This window comes from Daphnia carinata, chromosome 7 (genome assembly GCF_022539665.2).
Source record: "Daphnia carinata strain CSIRO-1 chromosome 7, CSIRO_AGI_Dcar_HiC_V3, whole genome shotgun sequence".
NCBI lineage: Eukaryota > Metazoa > Arthropoda > Branchiopoda > Diplostraca > Daphniidae > Daphnia > Daphnia carinata.
In genome coordinates this window covers 1,199,139-1,226,230 of record NC_081337.1, presented here as the reverse complement: position 1 = coordinate 1,226,230, position 27,092 = coordinate 1,199,139, and the positions used below count along the sequence as shown (strand labels likewise).

The 27,092-nt window shown below is 44.2% G+C and overlaps 4 non-coding genes across 4 annotated transcripts; all 4 read right to left on the bottom strand.

The window, feature by feature from the left end:
• Window positions 1-15,261: 15,261 nt before the first annotated feature.
• Trnad-guc (transfer RNA aspartic acid (anticodon GUC)) lies at window positions 15,262-15,333 on the bottom strand. Its single transcript has one exon. It is a non-coding gene; the product is annotated as a tRNA-Asp (tRNA).
• An 866-nt stretch (window positions 15,334-16,199) lies between these two features.
• Window positions 16,200-16,271, bottom strand: Trnad-guc (transfer RNA aspartic acid (anticodon GUC)). Its single transcript has one exon. It is a non-coding gene; the product is annotated as a tRNA-Asp (tRNA).
• A 7,204-nt stretch (window positions 16,272-23,475) lies between these two features.
• Trnad-guc (transfer RNA aspartic acid (anticodon GUC)) lies at window positions 23,476-23,547 on the bottom strand. The gene has a single exon. It is a non-coding gene; the product is annotated as a tRNA-Asp (tRNA).
• Window positions 23,548-24,407: 860 nt separating this feature from the next.
• On the bottom strand, window positions 24,408-24,479 carry Trnad-guc (transfer RNA aspartic acid (anticodon GUC)). The gene has a single exon. It is a non-coding gene; the product is annotated as a tRNA-Asp (tRNA).
• Between the last annotated feature and the right edge of the window lie 2,613 nt (window positions 24,480-27,092).

Here is a 27,092-nt window from a genome sequence, read left to right as displayed (position 1 = left end):
CTCCTCTTGTGGTCGAGAATTTGGTGTCATATTCCCATTTTTCCGTTTACCATGATGAACCCTTGCTGCATTAATGTTAGGTTTTGTTCACTTCTTGAATCTTTTTAATTGGTCATCTTTTTTTATTTTATCTGAATCCGCTGATCCTTTCCTTTCTCTTTTCTTTTGACGTCGATCTTCTTCTTCACCCTCTGATTCTGATGTTTCACTTAAATTTCCTGTTTCAGCCTCATTTACAATTTCTTTCAGTGTCAATTGCCAATGTGATTGCAGGGCTACTTCCCACTGGTTGACTATAGGATTTTCTTCCAAGCTCGCACTGTCTGGCTTTGCAATTTTCGAATCCCATTTTGTGCAGGTTTTTATTTGCCTTGGGTAAGACACAGCAAATCTGTTGCCCATAATTGGAATGAAAGAAGGGATGTTTTTCGTTACAACCATTTCAATTGTAAGTTTTTTCTTTTTGTCTTAAGAAGATAACGCTGACGTTTCATACTCAACTTTCTTAATTTTCCCATAAGGTTCTAAAATCTTTTTGAAGAGATTTGTATGCATTTCGCCCGGAACGTATTTAATTTGAATTTTTTCCATGTACTTCCTGGCATGAAAATTGGAATGATATGTATCTTCCCATTTTTCTCAAAAGGCATTTCTTGGAAGTGTCGTTTAAAGAAACTTTCAAATTGATTTTGGTACTTAAACTGTGCTACTACATTTTTGGTATGGTAATGGAGGTCTATGACAGTGAGCTGCTCATCAATAATGCCTAATTTCCTAAACCACCTGTGTACTTCAATTTCTGGTGGGACAAAATCAACTTCTATGAAGCTGAAAAACAGCGTCCTTTCCCTTTTTATTTCCATTTTCGTTCAGGTTTGAGTAGAATGATATTGTGCAATTTTTCTGATCGAAAACATAATTAAATGTGGAGATGACAATAGGGTAAAAGGTGAGTAATAATTAAAGATAAAGTGCTATTTTAATGGAGAAGTTTGGAATATGTGTAAGGGATAACAAAAAATACAATTGTGCAAAGTGAATTATTTTTTTATAAGTGCAAGAAAATCTGAGTAGTAACAGAAGCAGGGTTGGATTACCGCGATAAAAAAATACCGCGATAGTACCGCGGTAATGCGGTATTACCGCTACCGCTACCGCTACCGCGATATTTTTTCCCAATGGTTACCGCTACCGTTACCGCTAGTAGTAAATACCAAAAATCGGTAACGGTACTTTTACGCCATCTAGCGATATGACTATTAATTTTTTCCTGTTTTTAGCAGACTGCATTTCAAGTAAATATTTCAAAACGTTTTTTATTCCTATTTCCCTAGTTGTTCACAGGGTTTGAAGGACCTCGATCAATCAAATACGTTTAAATTTCGGACAAATGCTTCTATGGTACCCTTCACAAGTTGCATTCTCACTTTTGCAGGTTTATCTAGGCTAGTACTAGGAATGTTTTATGGCTGCTATTGCAGCAGTATTTAAAATTTTGAAGTATTGCAGCCATCCATAGAATATTGTAAGAAATGTTGCTATTATTTTGTGTGTACTTCAAGTTATTAAAGAGAGATAGAGGCTATGATGGTCTAGTTTATTTTAGCCTTATGTTTAATCAATTTTTGATGACCAATGATAATTATATATCCGAAGTTGATTCAAGTATGGATATTGTCTCTGAACCATCTCTTGACATATCCACCAACATTGCTGAGGCGAAAACTAGTTCTACACGTTCAAAAACAAAAGGGAAAAAATTAAATTAATTCACATCATAAATCCAAGTTCAATTTTAGATGGCAAAAAACGTATCATTCTCTATCTTGAAACGCTTATCAAATAAGTTGGACCAGGCAAGAGAAGGGGAACTTCGTATGATGAATGCCTTATTGGACAGTGCAAAGTAAAGCCAAAGGCACTATCAGCAGTAGACAATTTAAGAGGCAACATCACAAAACATCTTTCAATCAAACATAACAAAGAATATTTTGAAAATTTCAATTTTCTATGCAAAGAAACTGACATTACCAAGTGAAACGAATTTCAAAGTGAAACGCAGTAGTTCTTTCCTGAAAACACAAGGAACTGCAGCAACATTAAAAGAAACTCAAACAAAACTATCGTAAAGTGGCAACCTACGAATTTTAGGTCTTAATTACATTACGAGACCGAAATTTAAATTTTTCTTGTGCATGCTATGCACTCGTCTTGGAGTCAAAACAAAGCGATACTGTGAGAAGTGCGATCAGTGTTTCCTTCGAAAGAAAAAGATAAGGCTCAAAGGAAACCTGAATGAAGCAAATTGGCTCTGCAGTATGACTGGTTTAAGGGCAAACAGTTCGTTATAGTAAAATCACGTCAATACAGAAGCAATTTTCATGAAGTTTGATCGTATTATGCAAAAGAAAATTTTACCGCTACCGTTACCGTGCGTTACTTTATAAAAGTACCGCTTCCAGCCCTGAACAGAAGAGAAAAAAAACTTGACAAGAGAAATTATAATGCTATTTTCACTATTTCTATTGAAAATGGAAAAAAATGAAATGGATTTGTGAGAGAAAAAACTAAAGAGGGGATTTAGGGGGTGCTAAATGTAAATGACAGACGATGAAAAATATCAAAATTAATAAAATTTTCACTTGAAAAGTAAAAATAATATTTCAAACACATAATATTCCAAAAAGGGGGCTAAGTGTAGCTAATTACTGTTAAACGGGTTAATGTTAAGTTATGCAGATCGTTGCAACAATAAATTACTTAATGCCATTTGGTCTAGTGGTAAGTTTTTAAAAGGGTTTTCCAGTTGAAAGTAAACTTGTCTCGGGCTGGTGCTTTTAAAATAAGTAAAAATAATCAAAAGGCATTACAATGCAAGAAAAGAGAAATAGATATTTAAAAGGGCATGCCAATCTACTGGGTAAGAGGTAAATACGTGGAGAGAGGGTTTTCCTCGTCTTTAGGGTTTGGGTGCACCGTAGTGGAAGTGGGCAAATACCGTTTCCGTAGATCCCCTCATTGCCCTCTAGGGGAAAAAGCGCGTAAATGTTAAATTATGCAGTTTTGTGGCACAATAAGATAGAATTCGCATATTACCGAGTGGTTAGGATTCCTGGTTTTCACCCAGGAGACCCGGGTTCAATTCCCGGTATGGGAACGTCTATAAGATATCTTCATTAATGCTATATAAGTAATAGATGGATTTCTATGAATTTTCGACATGATTGCAAATTCGTAATACGCACAACATAATACTCTAATTTCCTCTTTGATTTTTCATTTCATTGCTTCCTCTGCGTTTGTGTAACTTTGGACAAAAGTTAATAGTTGTTACTGATTTCGCTAATTAAATATTTAATATTATGCGCGAGAAAAAGCTCTTATGTTAACTCGGTGTTAATTTCAGCGCCGTTGACGGTGATTCGGAAATGTAAGTTTTCGTTTAAGTATATTGTGATTTTCTGCTAATTCGAAGCGGCTGTGTTATGATTTCTAATAATTTTTATTAACTTGTTTTGTTTAAGGATCGCATGGGAGCATCGAAGAAACTTCGTCTTCAAAGTCCAATATCAGTCCTGCCAAACATACAAAACCTGTGAAAAATTTCTTTGCAGTGGTTGATGTGTTCTTGAAAGACTGTTCAAGCTTAGGGGAGCTGCAGAAGTACCCAAGATCCTTACAATTTAGAAGTCTTTAATTCTTAAAAGGTTTTGAAATAACAATATCATTATCATCGGCTTTTTGGATTGGCATTGTTCACTTAAACGTTTTGACGCGGCGCTTCCATCTTCTGCTTCAGTAGAGAGACTTTTTAGTCAAGGGGGCCTCTTATTTACTCCAAAACGACCAAGCTTAAGTGGTACGCATTTTGAAATGCTATTATTTTTAGAAGTGATCAATCCCGTTTTTATAACTTGGTACAGCGCTGATTTTTTATTAACAACTGGTTCTTGTTGGGAAATGCATTTCTTGGATAACTTTACTCTTTTCGTGTATGAGAAATTTTGTTAACGGATCATTTTATAATAACATGTATTTGCATTCCATTCTTATTAATTTGTTTTTATTCCTTATTGTGTTTTTATTCCATGCCGTTTATAACGTGCTTGCCATGATAAGTTATTTTCTTACTGCTAGATGGCGTCTAAAAACAGAAAAACAATCGGTAAAAAAAATAATGGAAAATCAAATTTTTTCAATAGACGAATGATCGCCGATTATTTTCTATCCTATTATCGGCGGTTGCCGATAATCTCCCAAGAAATAATCGAACGGGAAGCCTGGCTTTAATGTTTACAGGTAGGTGGAAGAGAGAAAGCAATGGGTGTTTAATGGATGACTTAATTCTAGGCTTAATTGCTACGGTGTTGATGCGTCTAAGCTTATCTTGGTACCATTAAGCATGAGCCACGGGATTGTGGTATGGGTATTTATACCAAACGGTGAAAGCATTTTTTCTCTATTACGCTTAGAAACGACCCTTACGGACGAGGAATGTACGGGCGATGGAGGCCGAGTGTTGTTCTTATTCACAAATTGAACAGAGCATGGGCGCTTTATACGGTTGGGGAGCAACTGTGCCTATAGGAAGCGTTTCTCGTTTACGCATAATAATCCTTAGTACGTACGGACGGTTGAGGCCGAGTGTTGTTTTTGCGAACAAACTGAACAAGGCATAGTCGTTTCACACGGATGGGGAGCCAAAATAGCTTTTGGTCGATTACGCTAAAAGAACGAGCCTTAGTACGTATGGACAGTGGAAGCCGAGTATTGCTTTCACTAGCAAGTTCAACAAGGCATAGTCGTACCATACGGTTGGGAAGCCATTTCGTGCTTAAATCTAAGATTTCAAAGACAACTCACATTTCCAGCGGTGGCGGTGTTTGATGTTCAGCACAGCAGGTCAGGTCACGAAGGAGGTCAAACGAGGAAAGGGGCTGACGCTTTCCTGCTGCTGTCTTATAAAGGCTATATCTGTTGTCAGTTTTCCGAATTATTTTTTCATTCGCACAGTTTTTCAAGGTGGCAGCCTTGCTTGCTTTCCATTTCATTGCCCGGATTCTGTTGAAATCGAGCGTTTAGTTACGTATTTTCAGATTGTAGTTCTAACGAAGGCTTCCAGCCGCCATTTTTTTTTCTTTTGAAGGCGGTCGCCATTTGATATTAAGGTCGGGGTCGGCTGGTAGGTTTTATATATTGTGATTGGGTCGGCGAAAAGGCATATGCCCATTGGTGATGCGTATATGCAAAATGATGTTTGAGTCCCGGTCGGTTAATGGGTATATCTTGGTGTGGCCAGGGTCGGCAGATATGCATGTTTCCAATGGCGTTTTTTGCATATATGCATAAAGTCATAAGGCCAGGGTCGGCGGATAGGTGAAATACCTTGTGCCCGGGGTCGGATTGGCACTAAATTATAATTCTGGGGTCGGATTTGTATTTTAATACCAGGCCCGAGATCGGCGAGTAAGCAAATTTTCTGTGGTGATTTGCATATATGCATATATGTGATGAGGCCCGGGTCGACCGAAAGAGTTATCGATCTAATAGCCAGAGTAAGATAGATGTCAGCCCGTAGGGCCGAGGGCGGAGCGGCATTAACTCCGAAGGCCAGGGTCGACGAATATGCATATTTCTATTGGCGGTTTGCATATATGCATAATATCGTTAAGGCCGGGTCGGCTGATAGGTCAAAAATCGTACAACAGAGGTCGGATCCTAAGTCCAGGTCGAGTAGGTATTTTGTCGTTAGGCCGAGGTGGGTCGATATGCCCCTCTTTTTAAAACCGATTAGCATATATGCATGATTTCTTAAGGTTGGGGTCGGCAGAAAATAGGCGTATTACGGTAGAGTCGGGCTCGGCGTATGAGCATATTTCCAATTTGTTTTGCATGTATGCATCAATTGTTAAGGCGGGAGTCTGTGAATAGGCATTTTTCAACTTAACCTTATGTGTATGCATAGATTTGTTGAGACGGTGTCGGCGGATAGGCGTTTTTCCAATTAATATTGTGTGTGTGCATAGATTTGTTGCGGCCGATGTCAACGAATGTGCATTAAAATTAAAATTGCGTATATCGCGAATCATTAAGGCCAGGGTCGGCGACTAGGCATATTACCAATTATATTTGCGTATATGTATGGAACGTTAAGTCCCGTGTCGGCGGATATGCATAGCTCAAATCGACCTTGTTTGTGTGTATGAACTTGTTAAGGCCGTCGGCGGGGATGCGTCGACACCAGCTCATGTCGCAGAAGTTCATCATGTTTCGTCAAGAACTTCGTGCTTGTGTCTTCTCAACAAAGTTTGTGCTGTTTCTCTGGTGTTTCCGGTGTTGTGTTCGTGACGCCGCCCCTGTTTTCTATTCCCTAGTTTAACCTACATGAAACGCTTAGTTTGGCAGCGATTGCGTGTGACTCTCGTGTACACCCCCTTCGTATGTGTCCCTATCCATAGTTTCCGTTGGCAGACAACCAACGGTTACGTATCCTAATACATCCGTTCACCATAATTTAATCTAACATTTGTTTTTCGCTTATATTTTCCCTTTTTCACCCCGCATGAAGAGCCTACATTTGGTGCATCGACCGGGAATTCGAAACCCGGCACGGCGAAATCCCCACGCAGTCGGCATTGATTCTTAACCACGTTTACTAAGACGCTGCTAACCTACCAGGCCTTTTATCCCAAATTGATCAATCTCATCCGTAGAAAAAGTCCCGCATAGCAGACGACCGATGGGAGCAATAGACCGTCCGGGCGCAGCTAACCGAAAACCTGGTCCAGCAACCGAGCAACCTGAACACGTGCTCCCATTCATATTACTTTACATTATTACATTTACCTTTGATTTGAGTGCGTGCAATATAAAACAATTGTTGTATTGTATGTCGATTCGTTGTTCTGCTCTCAGTTGAGCGGCCGCAAATTTCTGTTCGCCCGTGTTGAACCTCGTTGGACTGCTCTTAGTAGAGCGTCCACGAATCCCTTGTCTTCCATTACCAGCTGCCCAGCCTTACTGGACCATCAGCTGGGCCTCCCTACACCAGCTGTCCAGTTTGTCCAGCGGTACTGGCCCGACAGCTGAGCTTTCCTACACTAACTGCTCAGTCTACCCAACCTTTACTGGCCCATCAGATGATTCTTCTTTATTCGTCACTGCTCGTCTAGTATGTTCAACGTTCCCGACCCGTCATGTGATCCTTCATCACCAGTTGCCCAGTCAGACTGGTCTTCGTGACCAGTAAGCGTCCAACCAGCAACTTTCCAGGCAAGTTAAACACCGCTAAGAGGCAGAGGGTGGATAAGTTATTACGTAGTAAAAGAAGGGTTGCGGAAGCCCTTCAACGTTCACACGGTGAATCCCGACCCCGTTTAGTAGACTGCGTACCGCCATCAAAACCTAGGCAGTTTTTTTTCGTCTGTACGGTCCGTGGCCAGTTCCACCAGTAATTTATCCACCTAAACCCCGGCTCAACCGGAAACCAAAGAAGACGATTTCATCTCGAACCTCTCCGATTATGAAGTCATCAGTTAGGTTCGGCCTTCTTCAGAGGACTAAGCACCTCCACCGGAACCGGCGCCACTCTCGCATCCCTCTAGACTGGTTTGGGTACGGAACACTAAGAGGAACGGAACGCGTTACATTGGTTTGAATCAATTTTTCCACCCCCTAAAGGGGGGCTGTTTTGAGTTGACCTCCTACATAGGAGACGAAAAAATGAATCACGTATACGTATACGTATACGTCCCAGCGTTCTATCATAGCGGCAATGGGACAAACTTCATTGGAGCGCAGCGGGAATTGGCAAATATTCTAAAATTTTAACTAGGATGCTATGCTACAACTTTTAAGCCGGGAATCGTCCAAATGCGTGTTTAATCCTCCAACTGCCCCACATTTCGGAGGTATCTCGGAGGGAATTGTAAGAGCCGCAAAGATCGCGTTGTGAACTGTCTTAGGAAACCAACGCTCCAACGACGAATTCTTGTTGACCGCCCTCACTCTAACCGAAAAAATTCTCAACAGCCGTAAGCTTACACCGATAAGCAATGATCCGAACAATACAGATTGTCTGACCCCCAACCAATTACGGCTTGGTCGCGCAACTCCGAATCTCTCACCCGATGTCTTTACAAAGGCTTATTTAACAGCCAAGCAGAGGTGGCGCATAGCACAAGCGGTCGCAAGACCAGTTCTGGCGTCGCTGGATAAAGGAGGTACTTCCGAGGCTCACTAAACGGGGTAAATGGTATCCTAAACAGCCCAACCTCAAGGTAGGAGATATCGTCGTCATCATTGACCCAGCTATTCCACTTAGGAACGCCGACTGGGAGGATTATTCAAACCTTTCAAGGCAACGATGGAGTCGTCCATTCCGATGATTTACAAACAAACGGCACTGAACGTCACTGCCCAGGTAATGTGTTATTCCTTCTCGAATCTGTTACAGTAGCTACAAAACCGAGGTGAAACAGTCGATTGGTTTACTTCTTTGTAGTAACTTTATTTGGAATTCGCAGACAACAGATCTGATCAGTGGTACCACAGCGGTCCAACAGGAGTGAACCAACCATAAACATTCACAAAAAAGAATGAGATTGAAACAGGCAAATATCCAATATTTTAACACTCCCCCTCAATTAATACTTCACAAGACAAAAATTCTTTTCTTTTTTTTTCACTCCGATTGCTTCTCGTGTCATATTAAATCTTTGAACGGGGAGTGGTTTGGTGAAGAAATCTGCCAATTGTTTGGCGGTACTGATGTACGTAGTACCGATAACTTGACGGCGTTGTTTCTCGCTGAGGTAACGTAGCTTTACGTAAAAAAAAAAATGAATGCCTGGTTCGTCTATGTGACTCAAGGTAAAGAGAGAGCTTCATCGCTCACTGGTTCTCGCAATTAAGAGTAGTAGGCCTTTCTTGCGATATTCTGATTTCATTGAGGAAACCCTTCATCCAAACGGCTTCTTTTGAAGTTTCAAACAGCAGTGTACTCGGCCTCTGGAGTGGATGTGGTCACAATTCCTTGAAGGCGACTGCGCTACCCCATGGGTCCATTCAGTTGAAGGAAGCACCCAGTAATGGAACGTCGGGTGTCGGCACACCTGGCGAAGTCGGCGTCGCTGTAGGCCCAAAATCTCTGCGTTGTCTCCTTAGAAGACAATGCCATAATCGACGGTCACTTTGATGTAAGCCAGAATCCACTTGACCGCCTTCCACTTCACGGGACCACGGATCGAGAAATTGCGAGACTTGCCCAAACAAGTAAGCAATATCTGGGCGAGTCGTAATTGTAGCATACAGCAGAGCCCCTACTGCTTCTCAATAGGGTAATTTTTCCATCGAAATTTTCTTCTCCGTTATCACTTCTCAATACCTTGATATCTTGGCCAGTGTCGCCTTTCAGTTTATGGAGAAAAGTTTTGAAGTGCGCTGGAACTTCCGGTTTCCTTTTCATAAAGTACAGAAATTGCTGTAATCGTCTTTGAAAAGAGCGTAGTAGAGGCAGCCTCCTAGGGACGGACGATCCATCGGACCACATACATCTGCATGTATAATTCCACCAATTACTGACGCTCTTTCACGACCACACTATGGAAAGGGAATTATATGGTTCTTACCCAGTTCACACCCAGTACATGGTTTCTTGAAAGAGAGTTTCCACGCTTACACCGCATACCGGCTTATCAGTCATCATTTTTTCATTGTGTGACCGAGTTGACATTGACAAGTCTACGGTGCCAGATTTCAAGCGGCTTTTTCGTAGCCGATACAAGAGCAAACGTCGATTGGATTTTCCTCTTTGGAAGTAATGGGACTTAACAATCCTTTGATGAAAAAAAAGATCATGATTAATTTTTAGCAGACTTTGTCTGGGGCCATAACCTCTAAAAGTAGATGCAAAACCGAGACGAAACTGTCGATTGGTTTTTTTCTTTTTAGTAACTTTATTCGGAATTCGTACACACAGAAAAGTACGCTGGTTTTCATTAAAAAAAGAATGTAGAGCAAACGACACATCTCATCAGTGGTAGCACCCCGGTTCAACAGGAGTGCACCAACCATAAACACACAGAAAAAAGAATGAGATTGAAACAGGCACCTATCCAGTATTTTAACGAATCCGTGCAGATACGGGAAGGTGCGCTAAGCACGGCAAACTACAGGGCCAGCGATGTTGGCGAGATAGAGCTCACTAAAATGGTTTCCATTAAATCCGATCTGGCAACGCCGCACCAGGAGTTAGGGAATTGGGAACGAAAGGGGGGGGGACTTCAAGGTCTCGATCTTACTCTCGACCTCGCTGGCAAGTGAAACACACATCAACTCCGTTTCATCCTGTTTCTTCCTCCGTACATCGAATGTCGCACAAGTTCATCGTGTTGCGGCAAAAACTTCGTGCTTGTGTCTTCTCGACAAAGTTTGTGTTGTTTCCCCAGTGTTTTCGGTGTGTGTTCCTGACGAAGCCCCAGTTTTCAATTTCTTAATTTTTCCTACACGAGACGCTTGATTTTGCCGCCTTTGCGTATTGCTCTCGTGTAGACCACCCCTTTTCGTGTTTTTTACCCCCCTTTTTCTTTTCATCCGCGTGAAGAGGCAACATTTACCTTTGAATTGTTAGGAAAAATCCGTTCGGCTCACAAAAAAAAAAAACGTGAACTTGCACGACCCCCCAAAAAATCCAGTAGGTTTTTTTTCACTAAATTGGAACTCAAATTAAGCATCTCGGAAAAAAAAGAACTCCATCCACAATCAACAATCATGCAAATTTAGAAAACGCACACGCTTTTAGTTGCAAAATGCAGAACACATCAAACACTCGTTAATATACAAAACTTGAGTCACGAGCGACAGTAGTTCCTTTTAAAAACTTAATGACTAATGAAAACTAATTTAAAAAACCGTTATCAGGTTGACCATACATATCCCCTAGTTCTACGTCAAACACAATCTAAATCTTTTATACGTAAATATTTTACACAATAATGTTGTATGTTGGGAGGCTCGCACTCAATAAAAATAAGACGGCCCGAGCGGCGAGTTCGAATCACAATATGTATATTTTACACACACTCACGCACACACAGTTTAACACGCGAAAACAATAGGGTACAAACACACGATGCGCGAAGGGAAGCCCGCTTACGCAAGGCACCTTCTTGTAGGTCTTCCTGTAGAAGGGCGCCAAAGTAGACTGCCTCGGCTAGGCTCAAAATATCTGCTTGCCCGCTACTATCGACCTGCCATCTACAGAGTAGGATGGGAACAACATGGGGACAAAAAATAGTGACAGGTGGCAGCACTGTAACACTCGGCCCTTCCTGACTCGAAGTTACTCGTGCCAGGGCAGAACAGAGCGAAACAATACCAAAAGAAGAAACTTCGAAAAGACAAAACACACAAACAAACAAAAAAAAAAGAAATTCGTATCAAAAGAAATCGGAGAGGCACACGAAAACTGGGAATGTGGGCAACCTTAAGCTTAAACTTACTCTCTGATTAACCTTACATACTAATAAAATACAAACAGACACATAAAGAAATAAAAACAAACAAAAAATAATTTGTCAGTGAAAGAAGGTGTGTTATGGTCAAGGGTAGTAGTCCTTCAACCACCCCGGGCGTTTTCTCCTTCTCCCCACTCTTGTCGTGGTAGTGGGCGTAGTTGGCTTGGGCTACTCTTCCGAGTTTGAGAGGGTGGGTCGCTCGAGGAAGACGGCGATGATGATTCATCGGCTTCCACGCTGCTTGACCCATCCCACTCAGCATTAGCCCTACCGTGAAAGCGACGCAACTGGCAGCTATGCGCGTTGAAGCTTCTGTACGTAAGTCGTGTTTGCTGGTAGGTCTTCGACGAGATAGGTTGTGTCGAACACTCTCTGTACAATTTGGAAGAGACCAACGAACATGGGGAGGAATCTCTTCGTTGCATTCTTCTTTCTGGGTTTCGACGCACGAGAACGAGGACGCAGCGGTGAAGCTCAGGTTCTGGCCTTCGGGTAGGATCAACTCGTTCTTTCGTCTTGCGGTGCTTCTTCAATATGCACAGCCGTACCCACATTCTCAAATATAAGACACGCGATATAAAAACATTGTGTGCCTCTTGCTGCTCCACTGGCCACGGAAAAAGATTTTCGATGGCTAAGACAGGGGCGCGACCATTCACCAACTCGAACGGAGGGGTTTCGGTTGTGGCTTGGCGAGCGGTGGTGCTAGGTTCGAATCCCAGTCATTATGGTCCGCGTTGACAAAGACACAAAAAGCTAGAGTTAGGGTGCGGTTTGCTCGCTCAATCAGTCCATTCGTCTCCGGGTGTTCTGCAGTGGCCAAAATGTGCTTAACGTTCCACCGGGCTATCCATTCGGCAAACCTCTGTGATGTGAAGGCCGATCTTGGTCACTGATGAGGCGCCGCGGTGTTCCATGTCGAAAAACGACGTTCGTTTCGAGGAACGAAGTGACAAATTTCGTCTTAGTCGCTGATACGAAGACGTATCCGGAACGGCAGCGACTTCGACCCACATGGATAAATAGTCGATCGCGACCATGATGTGGTGATGCCCTGAAGCAGTAGGCTTAAACGGTCTAAGTGGTCGATTCCAATCAGCTCGAATGGCGAAGATGGTGGTTCGATAGGTTGGAGTTTGCCAACCAACTAACCGATCACCTGTTTATGTGTTCGGCGGAAAGAACAAGACATCACGAAAATTTTTACACTATTTCTCAGCCGTGCCCACCAAAACCTACTCTTAATTTTTCCTAAAGTTCTTTCAATACCCTGGTGCCCAGATGGGGGGAATCATGGCACGCTTCTAAAACTGTCTACGGAGGATGATGGGAACGACAAGGAGGAATTTTTTGCCAGAGCGCTTATTTCTCTTAAATAAAACTCTACCGCGTATAACGAACTCTTGGGAAATTTTACAGGGGGTTGGGGTGTCTAGTGCTACAAAAATTTTTCTCAGCTGGCCGTCTTGGTTCTGCAAGAGGGCGAGCTCACGTGAGGCAAAGCCCACTTTGGGCTCTCTTACGGTAGCACAGAGTGTCTCGGAATCACGGGCTGCTGGCAGGACTTCGACCGGACTTCTAGACAGCGTGTCTGCGACAATATTGTTGGTCCCTTTCAGGTGTTCGGTCGTGAAATTGAAATCCTGTAGTTCGAGAACCCACTTCGCAAACTTCCCCTTCAAATCTTTCTTCCCCATCATCCATTTGACGGCGGAGCTATCCGTCTTGACCAAAAAGTGTCTGCCATAGACATACGTGCGCAACTTTTTCAGCGCCCACATCACCGCCAAGCACTCCAACTCATTGGCGTGATAGCGCGTTTCGGTATCCGACAGCCTTCTACTAATAAAGGTCACTGGTCGGTGTCCTTCACCAGCATCTTGCGTCCATACTTCTCCAAGTCCAGTCTGACTTGCGTCGGTCTTAATGATGACTTCCAGAGTTTCATCGAAATGAGCCAGAACAGGGGCAGTCGTGAGAAGCTCAATAATTTCTGTTCTTTGCGCCTTAGTGACGCTCCGTCCACCTCCACTCAGAATTCTTTTTGATGAGTGCGTGCAAAGGTTGAGCCAATGACGCAAAATTTAAGACCAAACGCCGATAGTACAACGCGAGTCCGAGGAATCCTCGTAGTGACTTTAAATTCGAAACGGGGCATACACGTCACGGCGCGCACCTTCTCTCCTTCAGGACGAATTCCTTCCGCATCGATAACATGTCCTAAATAGTTTATCTTGGGGGCTCCAAAAACGCATTTTTCGATGTTGAGGGTCAAATTTGCTCGCTCTAGGGCGGTTAATTCCAGCTCTAGGCGTGCCAAGTGCTCCTGTAACGTTCGGTCAAACGCCAAGATGTCGTCTAGATAAACTAGACACATGGGCCACTTCAAGCTGGTCAAAGTACGATCCATCAAGCGTTGGAACGTCGCGGGAGTGTTGCTCAAACCAAACGACAAGCGCGTAAATTGGTAGAGACCATCGGGAGTGACAAACGCTGTCCTCTCCCGGTTCTCTAAGGCTACGAGCACCTGCCAATATCCAATGGCTAGTTCAAACACGTGAAAAATTGAGCGCCGGCGAGTCTGTCCAAGACGTCCTCAATCCGAGGCATTGGATAGACCTCGGTGGTGTGACCAATTTCCTTTTTGGACGGCGGGAAGCAAGCTCGCTTACGCTCGAGCATTTTCAGCAACGCATTCCGTAGGGAAGGATCTAATCCTACCCCAACTCTCACTTGCGAGGCGAGTTCCACATCTCGCTCTTCCGGATGCACGGTGGCGCATTCCTCCGATACCCTGTCTGTAATTGTAGACAGCACAGCGTCTTCATCCACCTCAACGGCACAAAAGAAATGCCGTCTTTTCAGGCGTAATTCCACGGGGGAATAATTGACAAGGGGAATTTCCGTCAGCCGACTATTGACAGAGGCAGCGCTCGCGGGTGTCACCCATTCCTTCCCGGGTTTTGCGAAGCAGTTAAATTTAACATATGCTGTCCCGGAGATATCCGCAGATAACCTCCCCCTTACGAAATCGAGCGAGTTCGGTGGGACTACCAGGAGTCCATCAGGTTTTACAGGAATATAGCCCCGTTGTTTGGATGGTCTCCCGCGTGACAGGCGAGGATACTGACCACTATACTACCGAGGACGTGATGAGTTATCACCAATCCCTCGCATTATCTCCAAGCAGCATAAAGCGAATACTTGTATATACTTGTAGTGTGTGGTTTCGAAGCGCTTTTAATATATTTTCCGTTTGTTCTCAGACATGGTTACATAGCGTTCTATCGCAAGAGAAAGAATAGGTATCAGAACACTATGATGCCGAAGGCGACCTTAGAGATCAAACGATAATCATTGGCGTTGAAAGCGATATCGCTATCAGCCGGTTCATAGGTCGGCAAAGGAATTTTTAAGTCAAATGTCCTATATAGTAAGCGAAACAAATAGCAGATGGCGTAGGCTAGGCTCTATATCAATCATCTGCACCGCAGGATTCAAGAAGCAAACAGCAGGTGGCGCGTCATACAAGATTCGACGAGTGAAAATCTTATGTTTCGTGGGCGAGAAGAACGTGTGTAATTGTCGAAATTTAAGAAACCAATGCTCAATCGTGTATAGTTGTTTCCACGAGAGCACGACCATTAAAACTGCATGTAGGAGAAAAGCGTGCTTGGTTTCCCTCTCTTAATTTTAAAGGTGTCTGAAACAAAATCGTTGGCAATTGAGCACCGCAACCCATCCTCTCCCCGGCGGGGAATTGAACCCCGGTCTCCCGCGTGACAGGCGGGGATACTGACCACTATACTACCGAGGAAGTGATGAGTTATCACCAATCCCTCGCTTTATCTCCAAGCAGCATAAAGCGAACACTTGTCAAGTACCAACTGCTAGTCATTGACCACTGTAGTTGGTCTACATTCAGGAGCGAATCAAAATAGGCAGTGATCCACGTGTAGACTGAAATGGCAAGGAAACACCCTACTGACCCTACAGATTAAACACAACAAACGAACGTGAATATGTCGTTCTTATTTCCGAATTCTAGTTTTGGTTTTATCTAACGTATTACGTGATTTTCTGGTATTTGATATTTAATACGTATATAGTCCCCTTGGTAATGTTGTCGTGTTTTAGCTCTTTTTTATATACTTGTAGTGTGTGGTTTCGAAGCGCTTTTAATATATTTTCCGTTTGTTCTCAGACATGGTCACACAGCGTTCTATCGCAAGAGAAAGAATAGGTATCAGAACACTATGATGCCGAAGGCGACCTTAGAGATCAAACGATAATCATTGGCGTTGAAAGCGATATCGCTATCAGCCGGTTCATAGGTCGGCAAAGGAATTTTTAAGTCAAATGTCCTATATAGTAAGCGAAACAAATAGCAGATGGCGTAGGCTAGGCTCTATATCAATCATCTGCACCGCAGGATTCAAGAAGCAAACAGCAGGTGGCGCGTCATACAAGATTCGACGAGTGAAAATCTTATGTTTCGTGGGCGAGAAGAACGTGTGTAATTGTCGAAATTTAAGAAACCAATGCTCAATCGTGTATAGTTGTTTCCACGAGAGCACGACCATTAAAACTGCATGTAGGAGAAAAGCGTGCTTGGTTTCCCTCTCTTAATTTTAAAGGTGTCTGAAACAAAATCGTTGGCAATTGAGCACCGCAACCCATCCTCTCCCCGGCGGGGAATTGAACCCCGGTCTCCCGCGTGACAGGCGGGGATACTGACCACTATACTACCGAGGACGTGATGAGTTATCACCAATCCCTCGCATTATCTCCAAGCAGCATAAAGCGAACACTTGTCGAGTACCAACTGCTAGTCATTGACCACTGTAGTTGGTCTACATTCAGGAGCGAATCAAAATAGGCAGTGATCCACGTGTAGACTGAAATGGCAAGGAAACACCCTACTGACCCTACAGATTAAACACAACAAACGAACGTGAATATGTCGTTCTTATTTCCGAATTCTAGTTTTGGTCGAGCATTAAGCGATGCCCCGATTTAAGCCACAACAGTATTTAAAACTTGATCACTGACGACACTATTTCCGAGGGTCACTTTCATAGCTCTTTTGCACGATTGCACGAGCCTCTCCCACACTCCCCCGAAGTGAGGTCCACTTGGCGGAGAGAAACGCCACTCGATGTGTCGACAAGTTAACTGTGCTTCCAGGTAGTCTTTGCTGTTGTTCAATTCTTCAACTGCCTCGTTCAACTCCTTTTCTCCAGCTTCAAAATTTGTGCCGTTGTCGCTATATACAACGACTGGCTTTCCCCTCATGCTGGAGAATCGGGAAAAGGCCATTAAGAATGCCTCGGCGCTGAGGCTTGCAGTCACTTCTAGATGGACTGCTCGGGTTGTGAGACACGTAAAAAGGCAAATCCACCTTTTCTCGTCTCGTCGCCCTCTCCCTCCTACTTTGACAGTCAGTGGACCAAAATAGTCGACTCCTGTATGGGCGAATGGAGGCAAGAACGGCGTTATGCGATGGACTGGTAGCTGAGCCATGAGTGGTGCAACTGGTTGTGCATCTCTCCGCTTGCAGGGAATGCACTTGTTGAGTATAGACTTGATTGTCCTTCGTCCAGAGGTTATCCAATACATTTTTCGAAGTTCGCACAATAGGCGGTCGGCCATCATGTGGTAATTTCGAACGTGAGCATCCCAGACGATCAGGCTTGTGATGCGTTCCTCTGGAGATAAAATCACTGGGTGTCTTGTGACGTAGTCAATAGGTGCTTGTCCAATTCGCCCGCCCACTCGCATCAGGTGTTGTTCATCGATGAATGGTCGAAACTGCTTGAGTTTTGACCGGTTTGGCAGCTCTTTCCCCTTTTTTAAGAACAACACATCTTCGGGGTATGCCACTTCTTGTGCACGTTGAATGCACCTGTTAGAGCCTTTTCAGTTTCGACTGGCGTCAGTTCTCCTGAAGTTAGTTTCACCCTTTTTACTTTGGCACAACAGTTTGCAATAAACCGCAAACACCATGCAAGCACTCGTTCCAGGCGCACTTTGTTCGAATAATATTCCACGCACTGGTCGATCACATTGTCACTGGGCTCCGTTTTCACTTTGTAGACGTGAATGGCTTCGGGATCTTGATGGTCATCTTGATCAATCTGGTTCCACTTTCGCCATGATGGGGGTTCCAACAACAGGAAGGCTGGTCCTTGATGGAACTGCTGCAATTCCTTGAGGTTGCTGGGATCCAATCCTCTGCTGCAAACGTCTGCTGGGTTCATGACTCCTGGGACGTGACGCCATTGCCGACAGTCGGTGTTCATTAGAATCTTTCCGATTCTGTTGCCCACAAACACTTCGTATTTGACGTTTGCAGAATGGATCCATCGAAGTACGGTTTGGGAGTCGACGTGAAACGTGATTTGGCTCAGATCCAGGTTCATCTCATGGCAAACCAGTATGGCCAAGTGTAACGCTTCGACGGCTTCTTGGAGTTCAAGCCGAGGGATCGAGAGCTGTTTCAACGGTGCGACGTGCGTTTTGGCTATGATAAAAGACACGTCGATCCTTTCACTGGCGTACGTTGTTCTCGCGTACGCGACTGCTCCAAAACCTAGTTGACTGGCGTCGGCAAAGATGTGTACTTGCTGTGTTGTTGGGCGCTCTTCGTTTACTAAGCATCGCGGAACTGTGATGCTTGCTAGGTTCGACAAGCTTTGACACCACTTTTGGAATGGGTATTTCATAGGTTCGGGCAACTCTTCATCTCAGTCTAGCTTAGCTCGCCATACTTCCTGAATTAGCACCTTCATGGCGAACACCATTGGAGCAACGAATCCTAGCGGATCGTATACTGTAGCTACCACACTTACGAGATTTCTTTTCGTAGGTGTGGTGTGTGACTGGACCTTTTCTCCCACCTTGAACGTGAACGCGTCGATTTCACTGTCCCAAAGAATCCCTAGAGCTCGATCCATAGGCAATTTGTCCAGGTCTAGATCCAGTTTTGGATTGGCCAAGCCTAAAGGTTTGAGTGCTGTTAGGACCTTTCTTGACGACGACGACCACTTAGTGAGATTAAAACCCCCCAGCTGCAACAAGTCTTTTAGCTGGCGGGCCCGTTCGATTGCCTCGTCTTCCGACTCGAACGAATCCAGATAGTTGTCGACGTAGAAGCTTGTTTTTACGCTGGCAGCTGCATCTGGAAATTTCGTCTTGTGGTCTTCAGCTGTTTTGTTTAAGGCAAACAAACAAGTTGACGGCGACGAGACGGCCTCAAAGACATGGACTGTCATCCTGTAGGTGAGCGGGGATGTCGTGCAGTTGGGTAACCGGTACAAAAATCGGAAGGCATCTTGGTCCTCTTCTGGAACTAAAACCTGGTGATACATCTTCTCGATGTCACTACTGATGGGAATTTGGTGTTTGCGAAAGCGCAAGATTATTCCAAGTAGGTTTAGGAGGTAGTTCGGGCCACGAAGAAGATTTTTGTTCAAGGAAGTACCTTCGCATTCTGCTGAACCGTCGAAGACCACTCTGGTTTTTGTCGTCAGACTGGTCGCACTTTGAACACCATGATGAGGCATGTAATTTGTCTTTGGTGTTCTCCCTTTAGCTTCTTCTGTTGATAACAGATGAGCATGGCCAAGGTTGATGTACTCTTGAATGACGTCGTCGTAAGGTCTGGCGTAGCTGGGGTCTCTTTTGAAGCGACGTTCAATTTGAAAAAGGCGGCTAAGCGCCATACTTCGGTTATCCGGCAATTCCGGATTGTCGACCTTCCACATTAGACCAATTTGATGGTGATTTCTGATGTATCTGGAGGTCCTCTTTAAAATCTTTTCTCCCCGTCGGTCTTCTGCTGACATGAGTGTAGGAGGCTGTACAGAGTCTTTCGACTCCAGCCTCCAAAACCGCTCGACGATTTCAGAAAGGTTCTTTTCCTCTTCTCCCGATGTGATGTGGGCTACATAATGGCTTGGTCGCTCCTGTTCGCTTTGCGGGCCCACTTTACCTCCCAGGCACCATCCAAATGGCGTGTTGAAAGCTACCGGTCCGGTCGACCCATCCATCGGTTTGCGTGATTCGCTATGGTCGTGAGCGTCTGCTACATCCAGGCCAATTAAATTCGTAACTTGGTCGGATTGGACTTCTGGGAGATTCAGGCCTTGTAGATGAGGGAATGCCTTTGCTTGTACGTCCGAAAAGGTCGGGTTTTGAGCGACTTGTAGGTTTTCTACTGCGTACGCTCTTCTTGCTTGGAATGAAGTCGACCCGTCTCGCGAACTGATGACGAAGTCCACGATGTGAGCATTGACTGGAGTAACTCCCCCGTCATAAGATGTCACGTTGATCTTCGTTGTTGGCCCTGCCAAACCTAGTTGAGTTTTGGCCACGTCACTTCGGATTAAGGTGGAGTCGCTTCCGCTGTCTAAGAATCCAAAAGTATCGAAGACCTTTTCTCCATGGTGTAGACGGACAGGAACGATTTTGAAAAGCACTCGACGTGGTGTGTCCAGTCCAGTGCGTGATACTGCGCCAAGGAAGGCTTCATCGACTTTGTCGTCGAAAGTCAATCGACGCGGTGGTTTCGATTCTGGTGTGGTCTTGTAGTCACTAGAGGTGCTTGCATTGTTTCTTGTGGAAAACTCGGAACCATGAAGCAACGTCGAGTGTCCTGGATACTTGCATCCTTCGACCATACATCGAATCGATTTGACTCTGCAAGCTCGGCTGGTGTGCTTTCCTGTAAGGCATCGGAGACACCTGCCTGCTTTGAAGACTGTCTCCGCTCTTTGCATTGGAGACATCTGCTTGAATGCGTTACACTCCTCGATTTTGTGTATCGCCCCTCTGCAAACAAAGCACGTTGAGTTGCCTCTTGTTTGGCTAAACGAGGTTGTATTGGGTGGGCTCACCCGCAAACCTCCTCCTTTTGATTGCGGCAAGATTGTTTCAGGCGTCGAGGTGGTGACGTGGTTGATGGTAGAGACATAGGAAGTTGGATATCCTTTCCCATTTCTCTTGGGCACGACTTGTGGAATAGTTAGAAGTGTTGACGGCCCCGCCATTAATTTAGCAAAATCAGAACCCTTCGACTGGAGGGTTAACCAGTCATCCAGATCGACAATTGAAGGTACAGCGGGATGCATCTTCATCACCCTTCCTCCCCATCATTCCCTCAAGGTCTTCGGCAGTTTGGTGACAACATGCATGAGGTTGCCCAGCGACTCTAATTCGCTCGCTAGTCCAGAAGTTGACAGAGCAGAGACCGCACCGTGAAGCTTGTTGGAAAATGTTTTCAAGCTGGCGCTGTCGTTTGGCTGCATAGATAGAAGTCGAAGGAGATTATTCAGATGGGTTTGGGCCATGATAGTGGTGTGGCCATATTCTTGATCAAGTCGATGCCAGACCACTTCGTATTTACTTGGGTCGTGAACACAATCAGCTACCGAGTTGAGAACATGAGCCGAAAGTAGCTCCTGCAGATGCGCTAGCCGAATTCCATTGTCGCTGCACCGGTTGTGATACAGCGTCATGAACTTCGACTTAAACATCTGGTAGTTCAGAGGGTTCCCGTCGAACTTGGTGATGGTGAGAGGTGGAAGTGATGACATTGTCAAAGAATTGACAAGTTTGCAGATGAGACTAGAATCAGATTTTAGATCGCCCTTTGGCTGTTGCTGGCAGCTAAACGATGGATCGTTAGACATGTCGATAGTTGCCCCTATGCTGTCCATTTGCTCGCCCGTTGTCCCGGCTCTTCTGCATTGCTCCAATAGGTTGGCTGCCTGTGGCGGTGAGGATGGGGTAATGCCTTGCGGCCATCCTAAAGCTTCGCGGCGTTGAGACAACATGCTTTGTATCGACGTGTCTAGACGAACTTGGGATGAGACATTTTCACCCTCGGGCCATTTTCTAGACATTTTTGCACACGTCTGTTGTACAAGGCATTTTAACCTTTCGAGTTCTTTGGACTGCGACTCACTATTTTTCTGAATAGCTTCTAGTTTCTCCTCAACTTTCTTAGAACTGGACTCGTTTTCTTCCACCATTTGGCCCATCGCAGACTTGAGTCAAATGTCCATCTTCTTTTCTACGGTTACTAAAGATTTCTCGTTGACCTCGTGGATCGATTGTAGAATTTGCTCGATCGCAAATAACGCCTCACTTTGCCGTTTGGCTTGCAGAGATGACTTCTTGATGTCATTTACAATGTCTGATAAAAGCTCCCCATGTCGATTTAGGACATCTTGAGTCTGGCGAGCTTGAGTTTCAAGCTGTTGGATCCTTAAAGATACAGTCGAATTTTCTTTTACACTTGCTTTCGCCACTGTTGAATTGATAGTGACTGACGATGCAAGTGATGATGATGCAATCGACCGCGATGCTAGGTGTTGGTCGATTTCTGACACTACACTTTGGTGGTCTGTCGTGAACTGCACTTCCCAGCGTTCACACTCGGCTCGGCGTTTACCAGGCAGATTGGTAACTGTCTCCACGTATTTCTCGTGGAGTTCCATGGTGCTATCGAACAGGCGGACGAGTTCGATGCGCCAGATGCTCAATTGGCCCTTGCTGAGACGAATGCCTTGACGATGTTGGCGGATACATTCGTGGATCCTGGTCGACAGCGTGGTATGCTCCCTCTTCCGTAGACCTCGTGATTGAGTGAGATTGGGAATTGATGGGTCGTGACTCAAATTTCCACCATGGTGATTGGGCCCCGCCTCGGCGATTTGTAAGGCCATTTCAGCTTCTTCCTTGGTGGGTCTTGAGATGACTCCTATACTTCCTCCATCATGAACCGGCCCCGACTCAGCGGTTTTTATGGCCGTTGTAGGTTCCCTTTTGGTAGGATCTTCGATGATTCCTTGGGTCTCACTCATCTTGCAATTGAAGTAAGGTAGCACAAATGCTTAACAGACGCAGGATGTAGACGATATCAACGGATACAGTTCGAACGGTTGGTCGACCAGCGTGGTTACGGAACGTGAACAACACGAGGTCGCTAAAGTACAAAGTTGGACAGCTGGAAATGGAAATTTACACTATTCGATTTCCAGAGTCCCGGGTTTCGGCACCATTTGTTGCTTATCTCAAATTAGAGAGTAGCAATAGCTTTTATTTTGTCAGTCTCTTTACCTTTGCTTTCTTGTCTTGTCCAAAATTATAACTGACGAAGTTTGCTATACTTGTATTGACTGAACAAGGAACACTTCGACGGACAAGAGGGTATTTCGACGTGATTGTCGACTTGAAAGGAGGTACAAAGGGAAGACAACGAGACAGAAAACAGACTCGTAGAGACTGTATATCAGACTTAAACTTACTGCTCCGGTTCGACCCGCTCGGGCAACCAAGAAAACAAAAAAAAGGGGAAGGGAAACAAAATAGAGTGTGGCGAACAGGGAGCCCTCTACCGGGTTCTAACCCCACCGATCAAATCGGTGACAGTGTGGTTTCGAAGCGCTTTTAATATATTTTCCGTTTGTTCTCAGACATGGTCACATAGCATTCTATCGCAAGAGAAAGAATAGGTATCAGAACACTATGATGCCGAAGGCGACCTTAGAGATCATACGATAATCATTGGCGTTGAAAGCGATATCGCTATCAGCCGGTTCATAGGTCGACAAAGGAATTTTTAAGTCAAATGTCCTATATAGTAAGCGAAACAAATAGCAGATGGCGTAGGCTAGGCTCTATATCAATCATCTGCACCGCAGGATTCAAGAAGCAAACAGCAGGTGGCGCGTCATACAAGATTCGACGAGTGAAAATCTTATGTTTCGTGGGCGAGAAGAACGTGTGTAATTGTCGAAATTTAAGAAACCAATGCTCAATCGTGTATAGTTGTTTCCACGAGAGCACGACCATTAAAACTGCATGTAGGAGAAAAGCGTGCTTGGTTTCCTTCTCTTTATTTTAAAGGTGTCTGAAACAAAATCGTTGGCAATTGAGCACCGCAACCCATCCTCTCCCCGGCGGGGAATTGAACCCCGGTCTCCCGCGTGACAAGCGGGGATACTGACCACTATACTACCGAGGACGTGATGAGTTATCACCAATCCCTCGCATTATCTCCAAGCAGCATAAAGCGAACACTTGTCGAGTACCAACTGCTAGTCATTGACCACTGTGGTTGGTCTACATTCAGGAGCGAATCAAAATAGGCAGTGATCCACGTGTAGACTGAAATGGCAAGGAAATACCCTACTGACCCTACAGATTAAACACGCACAAACGAACGTGAATATGTCGTTCTTATTTCCGAATTCTAGTTTTGGTTTTATCTAACGTATTACGTGATTTTCTGGTATTTGATATTTAATACGTATATAGTCCCCTTTGGTAATGTTGTCGTGTTTTAGCTCTTTTTTATATACTTGTAGTGTGTGCTTTCGAAGCGCTTTTAATATATTTTCCGTTTGTTCTCAGACATGGTCACATAGCGTTCTATCGCAAGAGAATATCAGAACACTATGATGCCGAAGGCGACCTTAGAGATCAAACGATAATCATTGGCGTTGAAAGCGATATCGCTATCAGCCGGTTCATAGGTCGGCAAAGGAATTTTTAAGTCAAATGTCCTATATAGTAAGCGAAACAAATAGCAGATGGTGTAGGCTAGGCTCTATATCAATCATCTGCACCGCAGGATTCAAGAAGCAAACAGCAGGTGGCGCGTCATACAAGATTCGACGAGTGAAAATCTTATGTTTCGTGGGCGAGAAGAACGTGTGTAATTGTCGAAATTTAAGAAACCAATGCTCAATCGTGTATAATTGTTTCCACGAGAGCACGACCATTAAAACTGCATGTAGGAGAAAAGCGTGCTTGGTTTCCCTCTCTTAATTTTAAAGGTGTCTGAAACAAAATCGTTGGCAATTGAGCACCGCAACCCATCCTCTCCCCGGCGGGGAATTGAACCCAGGTCTCCCGCGTGACAGGCGGGGATACTGACCACTATACTACCGAGGACGTGATGAGTTATAACCAATCCCTCGCATTATCTCCAAGCAGCATAAAGCGAACACTTGTCGAGTACCAACTGCTAGTCATTGACCACTGTAGTTGGTCTACATTCAGGAGCGAATCAAAATAGGCAGTGATCCACGTGTAGACTGAAATGGCAAGGAAACAGCCTACTGTAATGAGTCAATATACACTTTCATGTATACTTGACGGTAGCCTATGCTATCCTTGTCGTAGGTGCGACGCGTAGTGTACACACTACGTCACCACCTATCGAATAGGAGCCGCTCTGAGTATGTTTAGCGCAGCGCCTCCATGACACGGAATTGGGTATGGCGCGTGGTATACAGCCATCGCGCCATGATCTTGTCACGCTCCCGCCGTCTAAGCGTGATGCTAATTATCACCATGACGTGCGCTGCTGTAGCCCCTTACTGGTATATAAACCCGTGTTTCTTAATCATTAATCGGAGTTGCCTTTGCTCTGTCACTGTGTGCACTTGTACTGGGGTATAATAAACGGTTATGAGAACCTTACATTTAGAGGTCCCAACGAGACATTCAGATATATAAAAGGTTCACCGTAATAAACCCTAAAAGTACATGCGTACCACATGAAGTAAGAGCAAAATATACGAGTCCGAAGTTGACGTAGACGAGGTAAGCGAATGTATAGCACTTTTAAAGATATACAAGTAGTGGCAACTCTCGAAACCAACCCGATCTACCCAGACTTACCCGTCGTAACATACCTCCACTATATCCTACCTTACCAACACAAAACTCTGAGACACAAACCCTCAAAGAAAATTTTGCTATAAAGTGGAAAGAGCTCGTAGAGCTAGAATATAACTATCTCCTCGAGAAAAATAAAACATACCAAACAACTTCAACAACAACAAATATAAAACAATTGGAAGAAAGGAGAAAACTCTCCCACAGAGAGCTAAACAACGCTCTACAACTATACACTCACTCACTAATAAAGCAAAATCTCGAGACAAAAGACGACACCACCTCACACGAGTCAATCAGCAAGACCACTGAAGCCTTAAAAAGTCAACTAGAGAAATCTGGCGAAGAAAATAATTTCGTCGACACTCTTATCCACCAGTTAAAAACAGTCCACGGCAAAGAAAAAGAATTCCTCAGCAAAACGTTAGCTGTCCTTCAAAGTGAAACTCTACACCAGCAAGTAGAAGAGCAGCAAGCAAAAGATCAGATTACCGCAGAAAATACCAATCTACGAAAACAGATCGAGAGCAACAAGAAAAAGGCAAAGAGTTCAAAGTACACGCTCAGCAGTTCCCTAGAGCACCTGCAAGAAAACAACGAGTCCTTGAAAAATTCACTTGAAAAAGCAAATACCCGAATTGCAGAATTGGAGAGTGACTTACAAAAATCACAAGAAGCTGAAAAATATTTCGAAGACCGGCTGAAAAAGAGAGAAGAAATTACCGAAAACGTTGAAAGAGAGGGTCAAGAGACAATTAATAAACTCGAAGCAGAAAATATCCAACTACAAGAAAAACTAAACAGTACCAGAAAACAGATAGCAGTAAACGTTGAAAGGATAAAAGAATTAGAAGCAGCTACAAACGAAATAAAAACTCAGCTAGACAAGTCAAAAGCAGAAAAAGTCACGCTAACTAAGACGCAAGCAGAAACTGTTCTTAAAAATAAAGACCTTGATCGAGCACTTCAGCAAATAAAAAAGCAGACAGCAGAACAAGAAAATAAAATATCCCGCCTGGAGAATCGTGCGCTGAAGAAAAAACTAATGAAGCTAAAGCAGAAACCTGAAGAAAATTGCAGAGCTTTCGTGTCAAGATTAAACAGCCTATACGACACCATAGAGGGAAAGGAAGAAAAACTCGACCACGACAAAACAATAATAGAGGATCAACTATTTAATAAAGTAAAGAAGATGAGAGATACGACAAAGATAAAAATATTACTTCAAGGGATCTTACCCAAAGTAAAAGCGGAGCTATACCTCAGAATGCCAGAAAAATCCGACGACTTCGATTCGCTTTGCAAACAACTGTTCATATCAGAACATATATTGCACGAAAAGGAAAATAATGAAGATAGAGAAATAACGGCGGTAATTGCTGGAATTACAGACCGTGAGAAAGAACAAGATCACGAATTGTCTAAACAAAAAACTGAACTAGAACAACTTAGCCAGAGATTATTAGAGTTGGAATGTTTTAATAAAGATCGTGAATCATCACAGGAAAACAGTGTACAGATTGCAGCCACCGACCGTTACGGCAACAGCGGACGGCAGTCGAACATACGCCAAGGTAGACCAGGTTACTCCAGAGAACAGTACCCAGGCAGAGTCCGTTTCCGAGATACCTTAGACCGCAGCAGAGCGTCAAGTTATTCACGCAGTAGAGAACCGAGTTTTTCAAAAAGCAGAGAAGCGAGCCCGTTTAGGAGAAACGAACCTACACAACGTTGGAGGCATAACGCACCAATAAGGGATCGTGAGCCAACATATACAACAGGCTTCCGACACCAACGAAACCACCCCTATACACATCAACCGGGAAGATACCAACAACCTTTCAGGACTAACAACCACGCAGATATCAGGTACCCGCAGCAAAA